The sequence below is a fragment of the Opisthorchis viverrini genome (assembly GCF_000715545.1).
Source record: "Opisthorchis viverrini unplaced genomic scaffold opera_v5_5, whole genome shotgun sequence".
Taxonomy (NCBI): domain Eukaryota; kingdom Metazoa; phylum Platyhelminthes; class Trematoda; order Opisthorchiida; family Opisthorchiidae; genus Opisthorchis; species Opisthorchis viverrini.
In genome coordinates, this window is record NW_008751661.1 from 4,169,342 (window position 1) to 4,177,029 (window position 7,688).

The 7,688-nt window shown below is 45.1% G+C and overlaps 1 protein-coding gene across 1 annotated transcript in view; it reads right to left on the bottom strand.

Annotated features, from left to right (window-relative positions):
- T265_00562 (hypothetical protein) overlaps positions 1 to 7,400 on the bottom strand; it is a gene marked incomplete at both ends in the record, with an annotated part of 23,405 nt that extends 16,005 nt beyond the window's left edge. Inside the window, one exon of the mRNA XM_009164366.1 lies at positions 7,353 to 7,400. The remainder of the gene's footprint in view (positions 1 to 7,352) is intronic.
- Positions 7,401 to 7,688: the final 288 nt, after the last annotated feature.

Consider the following 7,688-nt stretch of genomic DNA (forward strand, 5'->3'; position numbering starts at 1 on the left):
ATATATATATATATATATATATATATATATATATATATATATATATATATATATATATATATATATATATATATATATATATATATATATATATATATATATATATATATATATATATATATATATATATATATATATATCATACCATACACCATATCATATTACTATCACTCCCCTAAACCAGACGTCCCGTCCCCTTTGGTGTGGACTCACCAGAATAATTACGCCAGGATGGGAGAAGGACTGTTCAAACAAGTGATGTGAATATGAACAATACACACCCCGCAACCCCCCACAATAAGTATTTATTCCTCCACATTAAATAGATCCGTGTTTCGGGCACGCAAGTCTACGCCGTTACGCTGATTTATTAAGGACTGTCTAATCGTTTGTCTAGATCATAACAAACGTGGAACGCATACTCGGAGAGGGAAAGGTAACCGATCCCATAAATAGTATGGACAGCCAAGAGGTAGATTATCACTACATTGTTCAGCGGCTGAGGAAAAGATCAGGAAGCCCTTCATTCACTGATTGTTCCCAGTAACACAAGCTAGCACGACTTAATGTATCAGATATGTTATCATTTTCATTTTTGAACTCCGGAAAAAACGTTCTGACAAATGGTTCTGCCGAAAAATGACTCCCCAGAAGTGCACCTTGTCCATTTAGATCGACATATAGGGTACACTCCCTAGACTGGTTGGCTGCGTTCAGTTTTTGCAGATCATTCGATCGTGCAGCACTCAGCTTTTGTGCGACGAAGACGCTTCATAAATGAAAATCCCCCAACCATGTACACATACGGATTTGGATGGTTACTAAATTCGTCTGAAAGATCAAACGAACCATCTTAAGATGGAAAGGTTGAGGTGCCTTTCTATACTGAAGATAATCGTGCAACTTCGGTCCTTGACGGTTTCGCTCACCGACGGTTTTGGGAGACTGCTCACAAGGGCCAACTGAAATAACCTTCAGGCATGCCACACTTTATGTATCTCTTCCATTTCCCTAGTATTTTGTGTCCACCAGGATTAGCGTTCAGTGCACACACTGAATATGACTTGTCGTCTCAAAATCAGTTGGGCTGAATTGAGTTCTCGACCGGAGGGAACAGTAATGTGAGATTAACGCAGTGCCATTGCTCTAACTGATATTCAGTACTTGAAAATTTGTAGCACGGTGTCACTAGAAAACCTCGTAACACTGTGCAAAGATGTGGTGATTACGTTCCAGCACGAACCGACATCCTATGCTGCAGCAGTTCGAAGAGAATCCAGAAGACGGTTCTGATAAAGTCTTTTAACTTCAGGACTTGCAAACCTCCTAGTTGTCAAGCGGGCTATCCTCATCTTACATATCCCTAAAAACGGCGAGATGCGACTTGGGACGAACACAGTCCATGACTGTGTCCCAGGAAAAGCCGCATTCAGTTACTGATCCGCACCACAGGTAACTGATGGAGGTGTGGTCAATAAGATTAGCCGGTACGCTGTTGAAGGACACCCGGTCAGACGTCTTCGGTTATTTCGGAAGTTATTACTCTATAAAAACCACCTGTAGACAGCACACAGCTGGAGCAATCGTTTGTCAATCTAAGTACGCACCGAGTTCCACCCACGTCAACCACCTAATCCAGTCTAAGATGCGTTACGCCTGCCAATTTGTGCGTTCAAATCTCCGGCAATCACAGCGATATCTGAGCTTTTAACCCACCGTACCAGCACATTCAAACCATTACAAACTTGTCTTTGATGGTATCAGAGCAACAGCTGGTTGATGTATAAGCAGACAGAACAAACAGACAGCGATTTCCTTCCGCCTGTGAGATATTTTTACAAAATTTACCAGGAGTGAGTATCAACAGGTGTCCAGTCAAAAAATGATCTTTCCGTCTGGCACATTAGGACGACAGCATACCCTGTCGCATCAGATCCTGGATCGCCAGAGATGCGCAGCCGGAAGCGACTGGAGGGTGATAGGGTGATTAGCTTATCCACCATTTCAGTGCCTAGCTGCCATGCCACCCGAAGGAAGCACGAGAGCTGGAATGTTGCTAGGTTACCCAAGTTTAGACGGAGGAAGTCAAGAGACTAAGGTAGGGTTCGAACCACGGACCTTCCGGTCAGTAAATCCGCGCTCTAACCACTGAACCACCTCGTCCTCAATCACTGTGCTTGCATCTTAAATTCCAGCTTCTGATTCACAGCGCAAATCAATGCCAGGTGAGAGCAGGAGCAGCTTAATGCCCTGACTGCTTCAGTGTGTGGACACTGACGGTGGCCTGACAGACTGGGCATCGAGGGTTGAATATTGATTTTGAGATGCATGCGAGTACTCAACTAAGAAAGCGTCTAGAAGTGCTTTGAACTGGGTACTAAATACAGCATGAAGAGCCGTCACAGGAAAATTATCCTACACCAACTATCCGAAATGAGAAAAACCGTTGCCTAATAAAGGTGTGCGCTCTGAGATTGAAAATCTTCCCATGCCCCCATCGTGTGTTAGTTGGGTCAACGGCGAAAAGCCTAGTGGTCAGACCTTGTTCAAACAAGGCATAGGTAAGTATTAAATCTCCTCAGAGGCGGCGATATTCCAGGGGAAAGAGGTCGAGCACCACGAGACTCCTTTCATAGTTCACGGATTTAAGGCCGGCAACAATTTTCGTAGAAACTAGCTGGACACGCTCAATGAGGGTTACGTCCTTCATGCATCCTGAGTAGACAACTTGGTTGGCAAATAAAAGAAGCGGTGTGACGTAGGCCCCATAAAGTATTTGGAAGTTCATGCGAGCAATAAGGGAAAAGGTGCGCCGAATCATCCGTAAAACAGCGAATGCCTTTTGAGCTGCGTTCTCATGGTGCAGTGAAAAGGACATGTTTGAAGAGAGCCAGATACCCAAATCCCTTATGGAATCTATCCTCGTGATGTTTTCTGGTCTATTCTCACCAAGCGCGACATTGCCGCTCGCTGAGTCTCCTCCGAAGGACATATGGACGCACTTTTCGTCATTCAAAGGAAGGTACCAATTCAACAACCACTGTTTCGTAGCGCCGACATTCAGTTGGAGAGCACTGGCATTAGAACTCCGGGACTTCAAGTCGTCCGTAAAACGTAGACAATGACCTGCAAGGACATCTGAAAGGTTGGTGATGTATATCAGACAGCAGTGGTTCCAAAACTGAACCTTGAGGAACTCCAATGTTTTGTGCACTCGAATGATTAAGCCAGAACAGAGAATGAGGATTGCCGAATGATAGGCTTTACTGTTCTTAAAATTTTAGTATATCAACTGAACCATCAGGAAACAGTTAATTTAATGAGTAGCGAATAAACAGTTTAACGCAACGTTCGTATATAACATTCTTCCCCTCCGGAAGGTTTATTGTCAGGAGAATATAGATCAAACCTCGTGGTTTCGAAGATTATATGGTCGAACACTGTTGGTCCGTGATGTACTGTGGAACATTCTCTGAAATTTCACTGAGTTGTTCTGGTGATGCCGTTTCGCCTCCAGGAGGATCAATCGAGTGTGACTGAGAAAGCGTTCAGCTGTAGCACCCTTCCGGTGCCTAGCTGCCATGCCACCCGAAGGGAGCACGAGGGCTGGGATACTGCCAGGTTGCCCAAGCCTAGACAGGGGAAGTCGAGTGGCGGAGGTCGGATTCGAACCGCGGACCTTCAGGTTAGTAAATCCGCGCTCTAACCACTTCGGCCATCTCGCCTGAGTCTCATCTTGAGGAGCGTCTACACGTTCGACTGACTCAGTTAAATAAACATAGGAAATTTTGTGCTTTGGGTGCCAGATGTCTAAGGGAAACGGTTTCTTTCTTTCCGTTCGGGAAAAGAACGCAGACATACTGCTAATTGCAGTTAACGAATTCCAAACCTTCCACTAACGGATCGTATTTGGAAGAACGTGTCATCCTTTTTAACAGAATGGGGCCTGGAGTCGATAACAAGGTCGGAAGAGAGGTGCCGTACGTTGACCGGTGGAAGTTAAGAAATATTTCATGTGCTGTTGTGTTAGAAGCGGTGCACAATAAAAAGCGAACAGAGTGCAAAGCATCCAGAAGCACCCACTACGCCCCGTTGTTCGGTCTTCAACGCCAGAATGATGGACTTTCAAAGAGTACTTCTGAGCCGTTCAATTTGTCCGTTATCGCGTGGGGGTAGTTCGACTAGTTGCCAAACTTCCGTCGTGAAGAAACGTTTGTACTTCACATAGCATGAAAGCTCCACCACGATCAGAATGGACGTACGAGGGCATTCCGAACAGAGAGGACAACTGATTAAAACGTTTGATCACGTGGACGAGGACATATCCGTACATGTGAAAGCAAATGGAAAACGGGGGTACTTGTCGACCATTGTTAAAAGATATTTGTTGTGGGAAGTCGATGGAAGTGGCCCTTTAAAATCGATGCTGATGCGTTCAAACGGTTGTGTAGCTTTGATGGACGTGCGCCACTGACTGGGCGATTGAACCATTTCCGCCAGTCATTAACTACTGGTGATTTGAGTCCCTGGGTCCCCATTAAGGGAGGTGGCAGTTGCCCACCCGACTAACTTTACTGGTTAGTGTTCTCATACTTCGTTGCCAGGTCATACACTATCCACCTCTCGGTCGCTTCCACTCAGCACAGGGCTGGGATAAAAGAGCTCTGTGAAGCAGACAGTTTTCTGCCATGAGGAGTACATATCCCAACCAGCATAACGTATGAAGCGTGAGTAAATCATCTATCGCGGGAGAGCTCCTTCTCCTTAGGACCATCTGGCGTACCTCAGCATTATTAATGCGATGTTCCCAGAAGACCTGACCAATGCTTCGGAGACACCGACGATCAAACATTGACATCTCTGCGCTAGGGGCCACATCTCTGATCCATAAAGTAGTATGGACAGAACAACAGCAATGTAAACCCTTCCCTTGAAGACAAGCTCACGTCACGTCGGCGCCATAGGTGTCGGAGTTGGCAAAAGCTGCCCTGGTCTTTCCTATTCGAGAAACAATCTCATCTCCAGCCAGTCCACCAGAACTTATACAGCTGCCCAGGTAAACAAATTTATCTACCACGTCGATTGGTTCACCTGAAAGCATGAGGCGTGGGTTTAATTCCACCCAGTCTTGTAGCAGCACTTTACACTTTGCAGGCGTGAAGCGCATGCCAAACGGTACGACAGTTATTTAGTTTAATTAAAATCGTTTACATTTGTGATCTGAACAAAGGAAGGCAATATTGTCATCATACTCTGTCTGTGAGGGAACGTCCCGGAAGCATCTCGACTGCCGAGGTTTTGGAGGCGGGTAGAGGAATTTTAATCAGCATATCAATAAGAAAGTTGAAGCCACTGGACGTAAGTGAGGGCTTCCCGTATACTCGTACGTTATCTGGAATGGAGATCTGATTATGGATGATTTAATGAATTTTATCTCAAAAACATGGGATCCAGTGTGCGTAGTATTCCAGCGTTCCGATCGATTTTCGTTGGGAACGACTGTCACAAGGATGAGGCAAATCCCTTAGGGCTCGAAAACGTTCAGGGTCTGGTTTTATCGTAAAGTCAGATATTTTGTATCTTAGTAATAGTACTTTGGCAGTAGCTAAGATGCTCCTCTCTGGGTTAAATGTAGTACGGCAACGTTTTGAGGCCCTTAGGAATTTCTTCGAACTTCGATCACGTCCCTTGGCATGGCGACCACACACGGTAACATTGTCAACATATACGAATGCATCGAGGAGACCTTTACGGCGTATGAGTTGTCTACGGTGTGTTGAAAGCAGGCCACATCATTAGTAACTCCGAACGGAATGCGGCGAAAGTGAAACAGTTTACAGCATGCCTCAAATACAGTATATGGCTTGTCTTCGTCGAGATCTGGTGGTACGCACTTTGAAGGCTTAGTGTGCTAAACACCGTGTAATGGGAAACATTCTCTGCAAGTTCGCCCACTTTCGGCAGAGGATACGCATCAGGGGAAGTGAAGCCGTTTATGGTTTGACCGTAATCGATGATCATGAGCTTCTCATGCCTTTCATTTGTATTAACGGGAACCTGGGCTCGCCAAAGAGAGTTAGACAGTTCAATAATTTTGTCTGCTAGTAGATTCCGAATCTCTGTCTCGATAAACACTGTATCCGCGCTAGGGAAACGAGATTTTGTAACAGTCGGAGTACACACAGGGGCGAGATTGTCAAAAAAAGAGGAAGTATTGACTTTCGTTGCTTCAAGTGTACATATGGCGAATGGGGGTCGTTTACCCGTGAATGGTATGACCATACTTCGGTGTTGGCTCAGAAAATCCAGGCCAAGAATAGCGTGTAAACACAAATCAATACTTTTGTATCGCGTGCTTCTGTACAGCACGGTAGCATAAAGGTGACCGTCAGAAACACAAGATAAATTCGTTGAAGCCGTCGAGATAGCGCTGTCAGAGAATCTTATTGTCCAAACATGCTTCAGTGAGATGCCAGAAGAAATGTAAATTTCGCAGCTACCAGTTTCGATAAGAGCATGAAGTGGAATATTATCCACTATAACACCAACGATTAATTCGAAAAATCCAATGGATGAAGAGATGGTGGAAATGGATGAGATACCAGGGTTCACCGATGATGTGGTACGAATTGAGCTCGGCTTGGATCGGCAAACTTTATTGGAATGACCTTTCTTGCCACATCATCATAACCATCATGGACAGCATGACATCAGTGTTCAACACCAATTCTTCCCTGCCGTAGGAATGACAGAAAGATTCACGAGTAGGGCATTTTGAACGAATGTGCTTACCGTTGCCATAGAAGAAGCAAGATACAGATGTGCTTGCAATCGCGTCACTAGTCAATCTGAGGGATAAAATCGTTCAGCAGTAGCTCCCGTTCGGTGCCTAGCTGCTATGCCACCCGAAGGTTGCACGAGGGCTGAGATACTGCTAGGTTGCCCAAGCTAAGACAGGGGAAGTCGAGAGGCCGGTTCGAACCACGGACCTTCCGATCAGTAAATTCGCGATCTAACCACTTGGACTATCTCGCCCAGTCTGAGGGATAAATGAATCACGAATAGGAGCCAAAGGCTTATCCGCTTTGATGTATGCGGCACCACAGGGGACATGAGAGGACGAGTCGTATGGAAGCGACTGTTGTTGAGCATGTACAAGCAGACGTACCTCGTCAAACGCTTGTTGAAGCTCAATTGCTTTTCTAGTAGTCGTTAGCGAACGGAATTAGACTGAAAACCTGTCTCGAATAGCCTCATCCCGATGTCCATCGGCAGAGACCGCATGAAAATTGCAGTCCTTGGCATGGTAGCGTATTTTTTTGCAGGAATGGACTAATTGATCTGATTCTTACTTGGTAGTAGCCAGTAAGTGACGAGCAAACACTTCATTTTGGGGTCCAATGTACATCGCTCTGAGTATTTGGATGGCGTCTTCGTAAGTACTAAATTCACGAACATGCTGATAGACGGAGAAAGAAAATTTACCGAAAGTTTTCTTTGGTCAACGTTTGAGAGTTCGATGCATGAGAGGAAATTTCTAAACTTTTCTCGCCAATGGATCCATTGTTCTGAGGCAGAAGAGGATTGGGGATCGGCTGCAAACCGACCTGGGCATTCCATTTTTATATTTTTACAAGATTAAATTGTTGTGCACTCGAATGATTGAACCAGAGATATAACACAAAGGA